This window comes from Acipenser ruthenus, chromosome 2, assembly GCF_902713425.1.
Source record: "Acipenser ruthenus chromosome 2, fAciRut3.2 maternal haplotype, whole genome shotgun sequence".
NCBI lineage: Eukaryota > Metazoa > Chordata > Actinopteri > Acipenseriformes > Acipenseridae > Acipenser > Acipenser ruthenus.
This window is the reverse complement of record NC_081190.1, coordinates 1,129,851-1,148,486: the sequence shown is the minus strand read 5'-3', so window position 1 is coordinate 1,148,486 and position 18,636 is coordinate 1,129,851. Positions and strand designations below refer to the sequence as shown.

General features: G+C 40.0%; 1 protein-coding gene across 16 annotated transcripts in view; it reads left to right on the top strand.

Annotated features, from left to right (window-relative positions):
* The window catches only part of celf4 (CUGBP, Elav-like family member 4), a 224,303-nt gene extending 211,613 nt beyond the window's left edge, over positions 1 to 12,690 (top strand). For 9 of the 16 annotated variants that reach the window (XM_058986022.1, XM_058986021.1, XM_058986035.1 and 6 more), the window contains one exon: positions 11,705 to 12,690. The gene's annotated coding sequence lies outside the window, so the exon portion shown is untranslated. Of the gene's footprint in view, positions 1 to 7,693; positions 7,786 to 11,704 lie in introns of those variants that run through there. The other 7 variants (XM_058986044.1, XM_058986048.1, XM_058986040.1 and 4 more) reach the window with 2 other exon arrangements.
* The last annotated feature ends 5,946 nt before the right edge of the window (positions 12,691 to 18,636 follow it).

Genomic DNA, 18,636 nt, shown 5'->3' with positions numbered 1-18,636 from the left:
AAGGTGGATCATAAACAGGACTTGGGGAAATGTATGGAGAATTGAATCTGCCTCCAGAGTTCTACAGGAGATCTCTGCTTGGACGGAATTCTAAGTAAACTCCATATGGGTTTTTAATTCAATTTTTAAACAAACAATTTTGTAAACCCAGTGTGAAGCTTCTCCTTTAGGTACAGTATATCTCACACTTATGTTTTTATAAAGAGGATAAACTTGGTTTATTTGCTAAGTCAGGAGTCACCAAGTGTAACAGGGCAGAGGCTGGGTAACCCTGTGTACTGTGCAAAAGAGCAGATAGCGATTCTGCCCTCATCACACCTACAGGGTTCAGCACCCGTAACTGGCAGTTCATTACACAACACGTTACACAAGAACAGAACAGATTAAGAGAGTGTGGGTCATGTTTTCATTTTTCCTTTCAAAAAATAGGAGTTCATTAAAAAAAAAATGAGGAAACGCTATGAAAAGAAGGCCCAAAGGGTTGTATATGTTTTTGTACTTTAAGATTTTTTCAACTCAGGCTTTACACTTACACATGGTCTGGTTCTATAGTTTTTAATCATCAGTTGGATCTATGGTTATACAGACATCAGTAGGTTTAAGACTGAATTTGCAGGAAAGGCAGTTTGTGTAAAATATTCTGTGAATTTCTCTCGGCCCTGGTCTAAAAATAGTGCAGTATATTTTTTAATTGAGTCGTATTATTAATTCTATCACTGCAGAACATATATATAAGGACAGCAGTGTGGAGTAGTGGACTCTTGACTGGAGGGTCGTGGGTTCGATCCCAGGTGGGGGACACTGCTGCTGTACCCTTGAGCAAGGTACTTTACCTAGATTGCTCCAGTAAAAACCCAACTGTATAAATGGGTAATTGTATGTAAAAAAAAAAAAAAATAATAATAATAATAATAATAATAATAATAATAATAATAATATATCTTTGTTAACGACTAGTTTTGTTTGCATAGAGTGAAAATAATAAAAATAATATGCAGTACAGTGCTATTTTTAAATTTGTCATAAACATTTTCATATACATAATATAGGCTTAATATGCTGTACTATATATATATATATATATATATATATATATATATATATATATATATATATATATATATATATATATATATATAAATAATAATAATTCTTATAGGTAATTACAATGCATCGGTTCTGTGTGGTATAGTTTGGTATTTTATCGATATCACCCATCTCTACTGTTGCTTGTGCTGTACTTTCACTGCAGTTGGTCTGCACTTGTTGTCTTGGGCTGGTCTGGGTATATTTCCTCCTGTAAATATCTTCACTTGCCAACCTTGATTTTGTCGTTCTGATCACAAGCTGATGCTCGCTCGGGGGTCCAGATGGCCAGCGCGCCAGGGCGCATGCTGCAGTGTGTTCACAGGAAGCCTGTGCCAGCTCCTCTCCGCTGCCAAGGGGGGCGGTGACAAACCCTGCGTCGCAGACGAGCGAGGAACCGGCCCTGGAGCGCCCTGTTTGAAAACCCTGCAGACCCAAATTCATGAGATCACCCATGTGTCTTGTTTCGTTTTCTTTAAGCTGACAGACTGACAGGTGGGATAGACGTGTTTCATATTTTACTGTTCAATCTGTGCTGGGCCGTGAGCGAGAATCCTGTTTGCTAAGGAAGTATCATGTTTGTATTCCAATTTCTCCAGCTGTGCCATCTAATAAAGTAGAAATGATTATAACAAAATGTGTTTACAGCACCTACAGGTTCAAAAGCATTTAATAACAAGAGAAAGCTGTGTCTGCTGAGTATTCAGCAGCTCCACATGGATTTATTTGTTCTGAGAATTAATATTGTGACAGGTAAACAATTTGCTAGGCCCTGCATGTTAAAAACACAAAACTCGACTAAAACAGGTATAAACCCAAGACTAAATTTATAAGCTATTTGTCCATCTATCTGTCCATAACTTCAAACACTAACGTCTGGTAAAACTGACAGTACATCAAGAAGACAATGCCTTTGTTATCGTAACCCTGATGAAGGCATTGCCATTTGAAACAAAGACAAAACTGCTAAATGTTTATTCAAACTTATTTTAAACTATGGAACCTAATGTCAAAGCGTTTACTCTTATTTCTGATTTACTGAGAAAGCAGACTAAATCGTTCTTGATTTCAATGAAAAAAAAGTGCACAGATCCTTATAAGCACTGCTGACGGCAAACAGTTCAGATAATATCTAAAAAAAAAGACCTTTGCATAAATGAAATGCAGCTATCAGAAGAGCCTTTTTGCAGGGTCGGGGCTAATGTCAACATGCTTTTTATAGCTTGCTTTCACCACTGTGGGTCATCTCAGGGATCACGCACTCTTCACAGGTCAGCGTGCGAGTGAGTGTGCTTGTGCTGGAGGTGCAGTGGAAGCAGTCTCCGGGAGCTGAGAGGCTGTCTCTCCCCTGCTCCACGAGCACCAAACTCGGTGTAGACTCTGCTGGAGCCTCCCTCGGGCTCTCTGTCTCTCCCCTGCTCCACGAGCACCAAACTCGGTGTAGACTCTGCTGGAGCCTCCCTCAGGCTCTCTGTCTCTCCCCTGCTCCACGAGCACCAAACTCGGTGTAGACTCTGCTGGAGCCTCCCTCGGGCTCTCTGTCTCTCCCCTGCTCCACGAGCACCAAACTCGGTGTAGACTCTGCTGGAGCCTCCCTCGGGCTCTCTGTCTCTCCCCTGCTCCACGAGCACCAAACTCGGTGTAGACTCTGCTGGAGCCTCCCTCGGGCTCTCTGTCTCTCTGCTGCTACACGAGCACTAAACTCGGTGTAGACTCTGCTGGAGCCTCCCTCGGGCTCTCTGTCTCTCCCCTGCTCCACGAGCACCAAACTCGGTGTAGACTCTGCTGGAGCCTCCCTCGGGCTCTCTGTCTCTCCCCTGCTCCACAAGCACCAAACTCGGTGTAGACTTTGCTGGAGCCTCCCTCAGGCTCTCTGTCTCTCTGCTGCTACACGAGCACCAAACTCGGTGTAGACTCTGCTGGAGCCTCCCTCGGGCTCTCTGTCTCTCCCCTGCTCCACGAGCACCAAACTCGGTGTAGACTCTGTTGGAGCCTCCCTCGGGCTCTCTGTCTCTCCCCTGCTCCACGAGCACCAAACTCGGTGTAGACTCTGTTGGAGCCTCCCTCGGGCTCTCTGTCTCTCCCCTGCTCCACAAGCACCAAACTCGGTGTAGACTCTGCTGGAGCCTCCCTCTGGCTCTCTGTCTCTCTGCTGCTACACGAGCACTAAACTCGGTGTAGACTCTGCTGGAGCCTCCCTCGGGCTCTCTGTCTCTCTGCTGCTACACGAGCACCAAACTCGGTGTAGACTCTGCTGGAGCCTCCCTCGGGCTCTCCTGGCTCATCTGCTGTCATGTAGGTCAGAGGAGGCTCCGTCGTGCACAGCACTGAGGGGAAACACGCTTTCATCTATAATCGCATGTAATTTATCTAAAGATATCACCGCTGCCGTGACAGATACAACTTGCTCTGTCCCCGGCTCTCAAGTGAAGCCAGCTTCACCTACCATGCCAGAGCCTGCCGGCTGTAAAATGCAATTTCAGAAGAAGTTCTGCTCGATCGTCCACGAACATGAGAAAGTAGAATGAGTACACCGGTAATTTCCTCTGCCCCGTCTTCTTCCCTTCCTCCTGGGGCGCAAGGAAATCTTCATTAGTAAATTACTTAGTTTGAATTTCCCAGACTGGCTTTCAAAAGTGACCTAGAACCAATATACAGGGTGATTAGAAAGTAAGTTTATCACATCAATGATATGGTGCGTTGATGTGGCAAACTTACTTTCTAATTACATTGTGTGTGTGTGTATGTGTGTATATATATATATATATATATATATATATATATATATATATATATATATATATAAACATGGCTTGGAAAAATAACAACCTCTGATTGGTTAAACAGCATCACATGACCGTGTGTATATATAGTGTATACCATGGCTTGCATACTAATGAGCCGCTTCACTCTGAATAAATCACTGCGCACCACTGCATTCTAAATTCCATGACAAACTGACATTTTATTTGTTATTAGTTACAAAACCACTGCCAAAAATGAGTGACAGTCCACCTATTTCCTTTAATATATTTGAGGATGAAAACAGATAACTGGTACAACACCAACTTGCTGAGTGAAGACAGCAGTGCACCTGAAAAAAATAAATAGATAAAATAAGAGCAACAGCAAGAGGAGACACATAACAGAAGATGAGGAACAGCTAAATGAAACAGAAGAAAACTAAGATTGAAAAAAAAAAACACGACAGCATGGGCTGTTAATGTACTCTATATATATATATATATATATATATATATTAGGGCTGTCACTCGATTACAAATTTTGATCGGTTAATTTATTGGCATTAGATGATTAATCCGCACATTTTTAATAAAGGTAACGACCGCATAGCGGCTATCCTGCATTATACTTAAATCAATAGAATATTATATATATATATATATATATATATATATATATATATATATATATACACACACACACATATATATATATACACACACACACACACACATATATATATATATACACACACACATACACATATATATATATATACAGACGTGCTCAAATTTGTTGGTACCCCTCCACAAAAAACGAAGAATGCACAATTTTCTCTGAAATAACTTGAAACTGACAAAAGTAATTGGCATCCACCATTGTTTATTCCATATTTAATAGAAATCAGACTTTGCTTTTGATTTTTTATTCAACATAATATTGTAAATAATAAAACAAATGAAAATGGCATGGACAAAAATGATGGGACCGCTAACCTAATATTTTGTTGCACAACCTTTAGAGGCAATCACTGCAATCAAACGTTTTCTGTAGCTCTCAATGAGACTTCTGCATCTGTTAACAGGTAGTTTGGCCCGCTCTTCCTGAGCAAACTGCTCCAGCTGTCTCAGGTTTGATGGGTGCCTTCTCCAGACTGCAAGTTTCAGCTCTTTCCATAGATGTTCGATAGGATTCAGATCAGGACTCATAGAAGGCCACTTCAGAATAGTCCAATGTTTTGTTCTTATCCATTCTTGGGTGCTTTTAGCTGTGTGTTTTGGGTCATTATCCTGTTGGAGGACCCATGACCTGCGACTGAGACAGAGCTTTCTGACACTGGGCAGTACGTTTTGCTCCAGAATGCCTTGATAGTCTTGAGATTTCATTGTGCCCTGCACAGATTCAAGGCACCCTGTGCCAGGCGCAGCAAAGCAGCCCCAAAACATAACCGAGCCTCCTCCATGTTTCACTGTAGGTATGGTGTTCTTTTCTTTGAAAGCTTCATTTTTTCGTCTGTGAACATAGAGCTGATGTGACTTGCCAAAAAGCTCCAGTTTTGACTCATCTGTCCAAAGGACATTCTCCCAGAAGGATTGTGGCTTGTCAATATGCATTTTAGCAAATTCCAGTCTGGCTTTTTTATGTTTTTCTGTCAAAAGTGGAGTCCTCCCGGGTCTTCTTCCATGGAGCCCACTTTCGCTCAAAAAGCGACGGATGGTGCGATCAGAAACTGACGTACCTTCACCTTGGAGTTCAGCTTGTATCTCTTTGGCAGTTATCCTTGGTTCTTTTTCTGCCATTCGCACTATCCTTCTGTTCAATCTGGGGTCGATTTTCCTCTTGCGGCCGCGCCCAGGGAGGTTGGCTACAGTTCCATGGACCTTAAACTTCTTAATAATATTTGCAACTGTTGTCACAGGAACATCAAGCTGCTTGGAGATGGTCTTGTAGCCTTTACCTTTACCATGCTTGTCTATTATTTTCTTTCTGATCTCCTCAGACAACTCTCTCCTTTGCTTTCTCTGGTCCATGTTCAGTGTGGTGCACACAATGATACCAAACAGCACAGTGACTACTTTTCTCCATTTAAATAGGCTGAATGACTGATTACAAGATTGGAGACATGCGTGATACTAATTAAAGAAACTAATTAGTTTGAAATATCACTATAATCCAATTATTTATTATCTTTTCTAAGGGGTACCAACAAATGTGTCCAGGCCATTTTAGAATATCTTTGTAGAATAAGCAATAGTTCATCTCTTTTCACAGCTTCTTTGCTTTATTCTGTGACATACCAAAGGCATGCAAGTATACATGATAAAATAGCTTTTAATTTCATCACTTTTCAGGAGGAATGAAACATTATTTCAATGAGCTGTAAGGGTACCAACAAATTTGAGCACGTCTGTATATATATATGCCCAATGGGTATTTAGTCTTTTTAAACCCATTTTTATTATTATTTTAATTTTAGTAAATATAACAAATGTTCCCTTTCCGTCCTGTTTCCCTAATAAAACTGATTTAGGGACCTAATAACTCAGTCACACCAGCCCCAAGGGCCAGAGCAGCACAGTTACACACACTGTTTAACCACTCTGGGGTAACCCCTAAAAAGCAACATTATTAGCAAAGCACAAACATGGAAAAAACACTTCCAGGGAGAGAGAGAGCGCACTTCCCTAAACAGCAGCACTGCTCTCTCTACTCAGAATGCATGATTAGATTGTAAAAAAATAAATAATAATCAGCAATCAGATCTTTAGTTGATTAATCAGTCCGATTAATCTGTAAATCGGAACAGCCCTGGTCTCAGCTGGGCTGCCAGGGGAATTAAACCCACGACACACTCCTCCCAGCCATCCTCAGCCCGGTAAGTGGTGGGGGTGTGCAGGTCAGGCCTGCAGCCATTGCAGATGGAAAACCACAAAGCTTTAACTCATGAGCTGTTCTAGACTGTTTGGGGTTCTTTCAGTCTGTTTATATGAATGAAATAAGGTTGGATGGGCTCTGTTCACAGAGGATCTGTTTAAAGAATGATTTTTCAAAGTCTGCTTTTATGAATAAAATAACGTTCGGTATTTGTGAAACTGTTCTTTACTGTTGGTAATGAAACAATCAATAGTCTGGAACACTTTGGGGAATATCAAACTTGATTTTATTCATAAAAAAACAGACTTTAAATAACTTTGTGACAGAGTCTGCTATTTCAAGATACTGTTCTAGACTGTAGTTCCAGGTATTTAACCACCCTCACTTGGAACCGTGGGACTCGTCCGGTCATTCTGTCCTTGCCGTTGAATGGATGTCAGATGCATCTCAAGAAAATAAATATTCAAAATACAGTGTTTTAAAGGAGAAGTCTTTTCAATGTCCTGCACAGACCCTCCCGCCCTGGTCAATGTGTGTGATTCAGTGTTTGGAGCCTTAAGCATTGTGAGACAGAGGGGGTTAATGTGCAGGAGAAGGATCAATGCTTGTTTTAAGGATTGGTTTGGTGTTATGAAATGTCAATAATGCTTTTCTTCAAAGCAGCAAGGACTGTGTTGTTGTTATTGTTTTCCTATGACCTGTCTTCAGAGGATGATCTCCATGGCAACCAGTTGTCTGTCATTTCTGTGCCCCAGAGCTGTCCATCTCTTTTGTTGTCCACCATCTTGACGTCTTCGGGCCACTTCCACCCCTCTTAGACTCTCATTCTTTGTTTTTTGACATCAAAGCTTTGACTGATGCTGTGTTCGGATTTTTTTTTTTTCTTCTCCCTCTCCCTCTCCCTTTTTTGTCTTCTGAAATCTTTTGTCATTCGATTTTTGTTTTGTTTTTTGTTTTGTTTATTTATCTGCGTCCCACCCAACCACAGAGCCAGTCATTCTCAACAGTGTCTGAATGCTGAGCTAGGATAAAGTTCATGGTATTGAAAGCAGAGAGAAAAGAGCCCCCCTCAAACCTCCGTAAGTTTCATTCAACTGAAAGTTGAAACTTGTGAAATGCTGGCGTCATGTAACAAAGTGCATGACCTGCCGCCACGTTTCGTGATGGTGCCGTGATTGAAACATTACCTCTTCTTTATATATGTGTATATATATCTATCTAGCTGTCTGTACTGGAGGATGTATAGAAGTAGAGAGATATATATATAGATATATTTATATATCTTTGGATGTTGTATCAGTTGATGGTTGGCCAGTCATAATCACATGTGCGTTTATTTGAAGTTTGTGCTGCCACAGTCTTTGCTGTCCTCATAGTTTCTCTTTTTTTTTTTTTTTTCTTTTAGTGCCTGCCTTGTAACTTTAATTGATTTTTGGATTTGTTTATTTGGTTCCTTTAATGTCAACGTTGCTTCTTTAGATGTCACAAAAAAGTAAAACAAAAAATAAAAATAATTCCTAAATGAGACTTTCAAACGGATTGAAATTACTGATGATTAAAAAAAAAAATGTGTGGTTGAATATTTATTGCACTTTTTGTTTTTTTAAAAGAGACATAAATATTGTGTTATTTTTTCTTTTGTTCCTTTCTCAAGCATAAAGTACGGGGCCTTTTTCATTTGCCGCACTCTAGTTTAATGGAAGCGGAAACCAGAATTGAGCCTTCATTAGTGTTTGGTCCCACCAGACAATTCCCGACCTGAATGCACAAAAGCTATTCCAAAGGCGATAGGTTCAGTGCCTTTCCCAACACCCATTCCCAAATTGAGACGGTCTCTTGTGAAGCCTGTCCCCCTCACAACTGAAAAAGGGTCCTGGTGTGTTTGCTGGTTGTTGTTCTTTGTTCCGACTGCAGTGTTAAGGTTTGCTGTTTGTTGACCCAACAGTGTGGCAACCTGCCAGCATGGACTGATATCAATAACGCATGATACTTTCACGAGAGTGGATCCTTTTGCAGTACCTGTACTGTTTTTTTTTTTATGTATTAGGTCACCTTAATACTGTACTGTATCATGTGTAGTGGATAACTGCCTGCTTTAAAAAACAACATATATATATATATATAAAGTGTTATATAAAAGTGTTCTTTGACATCTGCCACAAGGCATAAGCTTTACCTTTCTTCAAGCTTAGTCACGGCTGAAACCAACTGAAACCACAGTACTGTGTTTTAGTTTTTCTTAAAGGTTGCTGATTTCTCAGTGAAGATGACTTTTGAGCAGCTTTTCTTAAGGGGGTTATAGCTTAGGAAATAATTCCAGAAAGCTTTCCTGTCGTGTGCTTTCATTCACTATGTAGTTTCCAGTAATGACTGGCATGCTTTGACCCCAAAGACACTGCTGAGGTGACATGACCCAGGAAGTGTAACAGACTACTTGAAAACAGGGCTGGCAGACTGACAGCGTTCAATAATGTAAAACTTCATTTGGTCGTTTGATACCTTGCTGGGACTTTATTCATGCATGTTACAGCACTATGGAGTCCACAGGAATTTTATCAACCAGTGTTGGGGTTAATGAAATCAGGGGTGAGTTCCCTGTGCTGAAAAAGCTCCATCAAAGCTGAGCTGTGGATCATCCCGGTGGGGTATAGGGTGACCAAATCGTCCCCTTTGTGTGGTGCCAGGTATACAGGGTGTGTATTACCTTGTGTAGTAGAAGCGTGTTGAATAATGGAGCGGACACACTAAATGTTTGGACGCATGCAATCCGGTTTATCTTTTGTTCTTGGACTTGAGGATGTTACAGAATATGCTTCTTCTTAAAATACAATCTTTTAAATCTTTAAGCAAAATAACATTAAGTAGGTGATATTAATAATTATGATTACTTTCTCGTTAATGTCCCATATATACCACGTGCTTCTTTCAAAATGGCACAAACTGCATGAGACCTACATAGCGAATAGAAGAAAGTGCACGAGAGGGGAGTTTTATGGAATTATTTTACAAACTAGAACACTTTTTACAAACTGCCCAAGTTAAGGAAATGTTATGAGGGATGAAAACCTGAATTAAACAAACGTAAGGGCCAGCCATGAAAAGGGTACTGAAGGTAGTTTAAGGAGTGCTAACAAAAGTTGCTAACACTAGCATTTACAGTATTGTCACTGGTCCCTTTTTTTCTTCTGTTGAAGAACTTTTGGTTCTTTGATTGTAAGGATATACAGTAAGAGAAGCTGCTGCTGCTTCCTGGTACCAAATCACTGGAGTTCAACTTCAGACTTATTCCAATGCTCAGTCAGACCAAGGGACCGGGGTTCAGCAGTTTATCTGCAGCTTTGCATATCCGGGGTTAACGTCAAAGAAAGTTCAGTCAGTCAGGAGACTTATGTGATAGATTACTTATTAAAGCTTAGACTGGACAACACGACTACACTATCCATATTTGTACACTACATCCTTTTGCCTTTGACCTCGCCTTTCGAGGTACCCCTGCCCATAAATTAGCCTTGCAGATAAGTGGAGAGGCTGACTGTAGGGAAGCCATGGGCAGGGGGGAAGGATAGCTGCCCTTCCCATTAGGCAAAGCTAAAAAGCAGGTGGAGGCTGATGCACAGCTGGGACGTAATGGATTGAGGTAAGATATAAATCCCTTTCTTGCCAATGGGATGTAGTGTTTATCGAAAGACAAATAAGATACTAGCTATTCAACTGCCGATTTGTTCAGGTATTGGGAGCTCCTAAATATGCTTGATGGTTACGTGATTTGGTCTAAGGTTAAAGGTGAATTCCCTGCCGGAACCACCGCTTTGCTTAATTGAAGAACCAAAAGATTCAAAGCCCAGTAAAAAGGGGACCAGTAATAATGTTAATAAAGAAAACAATACATGAAAGTTTACGGCTTCAGTACGGCAGTAAAAATGTCAGTGCCCCGAATGAGAGGAAAATTCGCTTCCAGACAGCTTTTAAAACACACAATGCAGGGGATCCCGAGTGGCGCATCCAGTAAAGGCACTCCGCCCGGAGTGCAGGAGGCGCCCTATAGCTTGGAGATCGGCGGTTTGAATTCAAGCTATGCCACTGCCGACCATGGACAGGAGTTCCCAGGGGGCGGCGCACAGTTGGCAAAGCCTGCCTTGGCGTGGTAGGGGTTAGGTCAGCTAGGGAGTCCTTGGCTCACCGCACACCAGCGACCCCTGTGGCTAGCCGGGCGCCTGCAGGCTGGCCTGTACGCCATTCAGAACTGCATGGTCCTCCAACGCTGTAAGTTCTGGATATGGCTGCACGGCGGGGTTGCAGAGTGAAAAAAAGTGGATGCCTGACGTCATTCGTTTCGGAGGACACGAGTGCTCGTCTTCAGCTCTCCCAAGTTAGTTCGGGGGTTGCAGAGGTGAGCCAAGTTGAATAATAATTGGACATTTCAAATTGGAAGAAAATTGGAAAAAATTCATGAAAAAATAATTGTTAAAAAAAAAACACAATGCAGAAGTTAATTACCATTAATTGGTACTTAATTGTTAACATGAGGGAAGGATAGCTTTGCTTGTTTGAGGTCATCACATTAATGAATTGATTTATTGAATACCTGCCGATAAATATGCCTTAAACCTCTTAATTGTTAGGTAAAGGCCAGGGAAGGTGTTCTATGTGAAGACGAATGGGGTTAAAATGAATGCGATAATAACACATTCCACATCATGCTAATTCTTAGCTCTTCCATTATCCCTCACCGCTGCCAACAAAGTGCAAATCTTATAAAACCCAAAGAGGCAAATCAAGATAAAGAAATGTAATTGCAAACTTTGACATTTGCCAAAATGAAGGGAAGGAAACAAAAGCAATCTCTTTTTCTATTTTTTAAACAGCTAACCTTTCAGTTTCTGATGTCAATGACTAACCTTGATTCCCACTTTGAATAAGCCAGGCTGCCTACCATCTAGTTGTTTGTAATTTGCTGATCTGGATTTTTAACTTTCTTTCTTTCTTTCCATGTTTTTAGGACCAGATTTTTGGAGTGGAAACGCATGTACAAAAAAAAATAATAATAATCAAACAAAAAATAATAAAAAGCGATGAAGAAAACAAAAAGTACCGTTGGATACTGCTTTTGGACAGATCAGCATAACGTCAATCAGACTGAAGGATCTGTCTCACACTTCCTGTTGTATTGGAGTGTGAGAGGCTGTTAAATATCTGCTTGGAAATGAACAATGTCCTTCTGCTTAGTTTTCAATGCATTGCAGCGTGCCGAGCAGAACATGAAGGACAAGGATGATGAAACAAGACAAACATTTCTTTTGAGGAAAGTGTGAATTTGAAAAGACCTCGAGCTTTCAGAACACACATGAAGCTGGAAAACAAAACAAAAAAAAACTATGGATCGCATCGAGGAGTGCCTGTTTGTCATCAATGGATAGCGTTGCCGTGGTGATTCACAGCAGCAACAGTTACTAGGGAGTCTCATTTGTCATTCCTTAGCTATTTTAGGGACCAAAGGACCAAACCATTTTTATTGCAGACTTGTAGCTGTATATGTAATATATTGGAAGTTAACTTTGTTTCTCTTTACTGTTCCGTAAACAGTCTGAAGAGTTATTATATAAAAAAGAAACTGTACAAAAATGATACATAAATACACACGCACACACACACACAAATATATTGATGATATGCTTTTTAAAAATGGTAAAGTTATACTTCTTTGATACTAGCCAGGAGGGGAGGAGGCACTATGAGAATTGAGATTAGATTTCAATCAGTTTTCGCGTGTTGGTCTCAGTGAGAAACTAGCTCCTCCCTTTACCAGGACAGGGGGAGGATCGCAAGAAAACTAGTGCTTTACAAGATTAAGGATCTGATTGTTTTTGAAAGGCTTTTTGGACCTCCCATTTAAAATCTTATTACTGTCTGTACAGAATCGATACAAAACCTGAAAAAAAAAATTAAAAAAAATTATATATATATATATATATATATATATATCTTAAAAATAAGAGGATTACATGCAAAAAAGTATATATATATATATATATATATATATATATATATATATATATATATAAGCTAACCTATACTACTAAAAAAAATAATACGTAGAATTTTAATTTTGTTTTTGTAGATTTTAGAAGTTTCAATTCCTATTCTGCCAATCGCTCATGCTCTTATTAAAATGGGAATAAATGCAATACTGGCAGCTCTTTAACTGCAAGCATTCCGGATTTAAATATTATATATACAAACATACATATATACATATATATATATATATATCTATATATAGATATATATATCAAGGCTATAAAGAACTGACTACTTAAAAGACCAGCGTCAGGAACAAAGAAGAAATTAAAAACACAGATGGTCTTCATATTTACAAAAGTAAACTTGAGGAAAATACACTTTTTTCACTTAAATCTTCAGGCAAACTTTCGTGCTTTGTGTCTCTTTATGGATCTGCTTATATAGAAATATGTATTTCTGTCCATTCTAAAATTTAGCGCTCTTTCATTCTCCTCTTCTAGAAATGTCCCACTCTTCACCTCTGAGGTTTATAGAACGCAGGAAGTCATGAAACTGTGTGCTGAACACTACATGGTGTCACATGTTTATAAAACCTCCTGTAATCGATAAGCCTTGGCTTCACAAGCCTCTCATGCTCTATTTCCTCATCTAGAAAAAAACCCTGCTCCATTCCTTCCAGAATAAAACAAGCCCTGTGTTCCTATCATCAGTCACCTAGAAGTTACTCATTCTAGAACATCCTGCCAGTCCCTCCCATTCTAGAACGTTCTCCGTTTAGAAATCCTTCCCATTTCTACCCCTTTGAATTTGATGCTCCCATCCTTCCTAAAAATTCTATCCTTAATTCTAGTGCTGGTGATAACAAGGTCCAGGGTTGGGTTGCACCAGGTGTGCGGAAGTTCTTACTTAGCTTAGTTAAAACATAAGTCTTTACTACCGTCGATTTTACACATTACTAACTTTTCATGGGTTGCAAGACTGGTTGTGGCTTAATATGTCTGCATAATATGTCTCATAATTTTCTTAATATGTCTGCATACCTTTCGGGAGGTGTAAGCTGTTCATAGAGTCAAAATACAACATGACACGGCAACCTTTGCTGCGGGAGCTTCTCTTTGAAGATGATTTTGTTCATAATTTTCGTCATCAGCGAATCCCTCGAGACAGCATACATCCTCTTGATAATTACAGGACATCTTTTAAATCCTATTAGATTCTAAAGTTTCTTACACGATTTAATAGGATACAAATAATTGTAAAGTTCCTATACGATCCGATAGGAATTATTTCAATTTCTGAAACATTCCTATAAAATTTCTGACAGCATTTCCCATAGGATTTTTTCACCAGGGTTATATTTTAATGTATAATTAAAAGCGTATATTTATTATCCGTAATGCCTCATACAGAACATTCATTAACGTTATTAAATTTATATTTATAAACTTTCCTAAAACTTGGTTTTAAATTTCAATATTTTATACCATATGTATGTATGAATGTAACGACACAGCTGTGATTCCGAGTACAGCATATTCTTGAATTAATTAGCTGTCTTTTTGACAGCTTGTCTGTCAGAGGTGACGGAGACAACACTAGGAGAAGCAGTGGGAGTTTTTTTTTTTTTTTTTTAATCGTAACAACTGGATTTTTATAAATAACACAGGGAAGTGTGAAGGTTTAAGATATGAAGCGTGGCATAGGTGGAAATGAAGGTGCCAAGAAAATGATAAAGGGGCCCATTCATAACAGAGAATTTTGATCGAATCAATATAAATCAGTTCAAAATGTGCTGTTCTAATGCTCACCTTGAACTCACTGCATCGTTTCACTATCAGATTCTGAAAATGAGTAGTTTTTAAAATATATATTATATATATTAAAAGAGCCTTTGGTGGTGTTGCCACTGCTTCCCCACATGAATTCGTGCAGGTACAATGGTATCATTGTTGCTGCTGTGCCCTGCATAGTTTTAAATTGTTTTTTTAGCATGGGTCCAGTAATTCTCCACATTGTTGGTGTGGACCCCTGTGTCTAGGTCTGAAATCTTCAGGGTGGTTCACGGTTTTTATGAATATAGCCGAGATTACCAGCTAGGGCTGCAATGCGTTGGTATGCTGACCACGGATCACTGTGTATTTCAGTCCCCAGTCTCACCACCTTGATAATGATCGGTAGGAGTGTTAAAGCATCTCGCCCTCAGCAGAGGTAAGGTACCCGAGCTGGATATCTGCTTGGTAAATGCCAAATACCCACCTATCAGGTTTTCCCAGGTTATGACCATGACACTTCAATCTGAACCACACAACCCGGGCCACCGAGCAGCATGAGAGCCTGCATCAGCTTCCATGAGCGCATGTCCCTCATAAAGCTGTACCAGTCGATTGCTGGTTTTTTGTCTTGTGTCGACATGCATGGCAGTGATGGTGACAGGTGACGTACAAGCCCAGAAATAAATCTGAAGCAATACGTTCTGGAGGCTTAAGCGAGTGCTTCGAAAGTAGCTTTCCGACAGAACAGATTTTTTAGCCCGACAGTCACGATTCCGACATCGCCAGATATATCCCACTAATTTTGTGTAGCTGTTCTTTATCATACTCTTACCCGTATGACATTTCTCACACTGGAAAAGTTTATTAAACTTTTGAAATAAATAAATGATCTTAAGCGGGATTGCAGCAATATCACTGATGGTAATGATGTTGTATACCGATATATCTGATATATCTGCTGTCATTTCTTTTTTTTTTTTTGGAAGCAGTAACTGACACATGCAGAACATTGCATTGGCCCCCTATTCTCAACCAGTAAAGTTGCTTGGCCCCTTACTCTCCACCTATGCCTTAAGCACGAACAAAAAAGTCTGCCCTCGCAGTTTTAATCTAAAACGAAACATTCTTAACATTCCCATGAAGTGATATGTTTATTGTCGGTAGTTTAAAGGTTCAGTGGGAGTTTTGATCTGTATCACTGACCAAGCCCTCTGAAATATCCTCACTTCTAACTGGCTACCGATCAGCGATGACATCACCAATGTAGTATGAACTGCTCTTAGTGATAAACTAACAAAGTATTGCTTAAGTACGTGTGGGGCAACTGAAATAAGAGAGCGCTTACTGATAAACTAACGAGTGACAACTAAGGACTTTAAGTTCTAACTTAGGAATTAACTTATGCATAGCTGGTTCAACCCAGCCCAGTTCTCCAACCTTGTTGTCTCTACTTAACCTTATCCCTTTTCTAGATTCTCATTCCCATACTGTATGATATTCCTCTTGTTTATAACATTGTACTGCCAGGCAACCCCAGAACTCTATTGTCTAGAACTTCATTCCTATCGTATTGCATTCTTTATCTAAAACACGCAGGTACAATGCTCTTCGAGAATGCTCTTCTAGTCCTTCCTTTTCAGCTTCTAGCTCATCCACCCTGCTCCCATTTCCCGCTACCTTCTAGATTCCTGTTTCTAGACCTTCATTCAGGGCAAGACAGATGGGCCTAGAACCTCATCAGCTCTCTAAAGAAATTGCTGCAACTGTTTACATTAAAAAAAATAAATAAAAGCAGAGCAGGTTTTAAAATAAATAATATATATGTATATGGGTTTAGCTCTGTTTTTCTGTAAATATGTTTGCATATTTTATAGGACTTTTTCTTGTATTGATAATGAGTGGGGGAAAAAAGATTACAAGGAGAAAATGAACTTATTTATTGAAGGAAGGAGATTTATATTTGGTAATAGACTTAAGAGCAGTTGGGGAGCACATGACAAATGTTACGTAGCGATTCTGCTATTTTTAAATTGTTTATTTATTTTTCAGAGAGATCATATTTATAATTTATTGCCTCTTCAGATAAGGCTGGCTTGTGCATCTGTTGTGAAGACCCCTTCGTTTACTGTTTCCTACATTTCATTTTGTTTCCCGGACTTTTTGTTGTTTTGTTTTGTTTTTTTTCCACTCCTCGTACAGTTTTTTTTTTTTGCACCTCTGCAGCTGTGATTCACAGTTCATGCTTGACTGCTCATTCTGTCGCTCTCGATTACCTGACAAAAGTCCTTGTACTCTTCTGTAATTACTGAATGATGCATTTCAGCTTAGCCCTAAATAAAGCACAGACTAGGATAAAGCAATGTCTCGGCTTGTCTTAATGTATTTCCACGCTGGGAGAGATCCAAGGGAAAAGGACATTCATGACGCGTACGTCTTTAAAAGGGTTTTCTCTGCTACGGGGAATACAAGGGGAATGTTTCCCTCAATTTCCATACAAATGACCCACCTGGGATCTTTGATCAAATGCAACGCCTTGGTTTTTACATTCTTAAATGCATTTTTTCTAGATTTCTAGATCAAATAGGATAGTTTTTTTTTTTTTTTTTTTTTATCACCCCTGTTTCTGAAAGGCTCACAATTCTCCAGATGACACCGCTGTCCACATCTCTTATCTTTTTGCTGTAGATCAGGGCTTCCCATCCCTGGTCTGGGGGACCCCCTGTGTCTTCTGGTTTTCATTCCAGCTGAGCTCTCAGTTACTTGACTAGACCATTAATTGAACTAATATTTTTTCTTAATTAGACCCTTTTACTTGTTTTCAGCTCTTAAACAGTTGCAGATTTCAAGTTAACTATAACATTTTATAAGTAACTTGAACACTTTTTAGGAGCAGAGAACAATTAAAAAGGTCTAATTACGCAAATGATTAGTTTAATTAAGGGTCTAGTTAAGTAATTGAGAGCTCAGTTGGAATGAAAACCAGCAGACACATGGGGTCCCCAGGACCAGGGATGGGAAGCCCTGCTGCAGATAGTTTTCCAGATTTTATTTGGACTATTTGGATCCCTCCGGACCCGAGTCAGGTGAGGATTGTGTACAGTTACAGTGTGCTGGTAGGATACATTGGCCTGACCAAAGTGGTGTGCTGATTCAATCGCTTCTACATGTATAGATAGGGTCTCAGACTCACTTTCACAATGCCTTTTATAGCACTGTACTGAACATCATATAGTACCAGATAACCGTATACATTTCCTCTCACTGCTTTAATTACAGATAAAGTGAACCCAACACATACAAATATTAAATACAAAAGAGGCTGCAACAAAAAGATGGGATTATTGGCAACAAGGTTCTCAAATTGTTGTGTGTGAGCTATTCCCAGGTGCTACCTGAAAGCTGAATGAGACTACAGAATCTCCCCATCCCCACATCCACAAAACAAAGAAACTGCTACACTGTAGCATTTCAACAAACAAGCACCTCCCAGCCACACCCCAGTTCTCATGTATCCATGGTGATTAAAAAACATTCTCAAACTCTTCTTCTGGGACAGTTAGACAGGAAACTGTGAACGAAGGCTGTGGAGTAGGTAACATCTGTCTTTATTAAGAACAGCCTTCTGGAGACACTGCGCAGTATTAAACAGAGGAAGTACCTCCGACATCTCACAAACAGCATCCCTTTTGATAGTAACAGCAAAGCACTCCTAACATGGCAGCTGTAAACACTAGGATTATTTCTAACTCGCCGAGGCAATCTCACTCCTTCCAGTACTATCTAAGCAGAGAGCCACAAAGCTGGCAGGGTCTGCTGTAATTCTGGATGTTTCAGCTGCCTCTTCCTGACAACTTCTTGAATTACTAGCCTGGCCTGTAAAACGGGAACTTCTCCAGACGTTTAAAAGGAGCCTTTTCCCACTCCCTTCCAGCACAGTGAGGCCACTCAACTGGAAAGCGAGCCATCCTTCCTTAGTGCAGCGCTCGATAGGGTCCCCTGGCTTTATTTAGTTACAAAGCGCTCTGCTCAAGGACCAGCATTGAGTAAAGCAAAGGAGCCTCCAGGTGGGATTCTGATGTTCAAAATGCAACACGGTGACATGTTTCACACTTCTGAACCACGTACACAGTGCACTGAC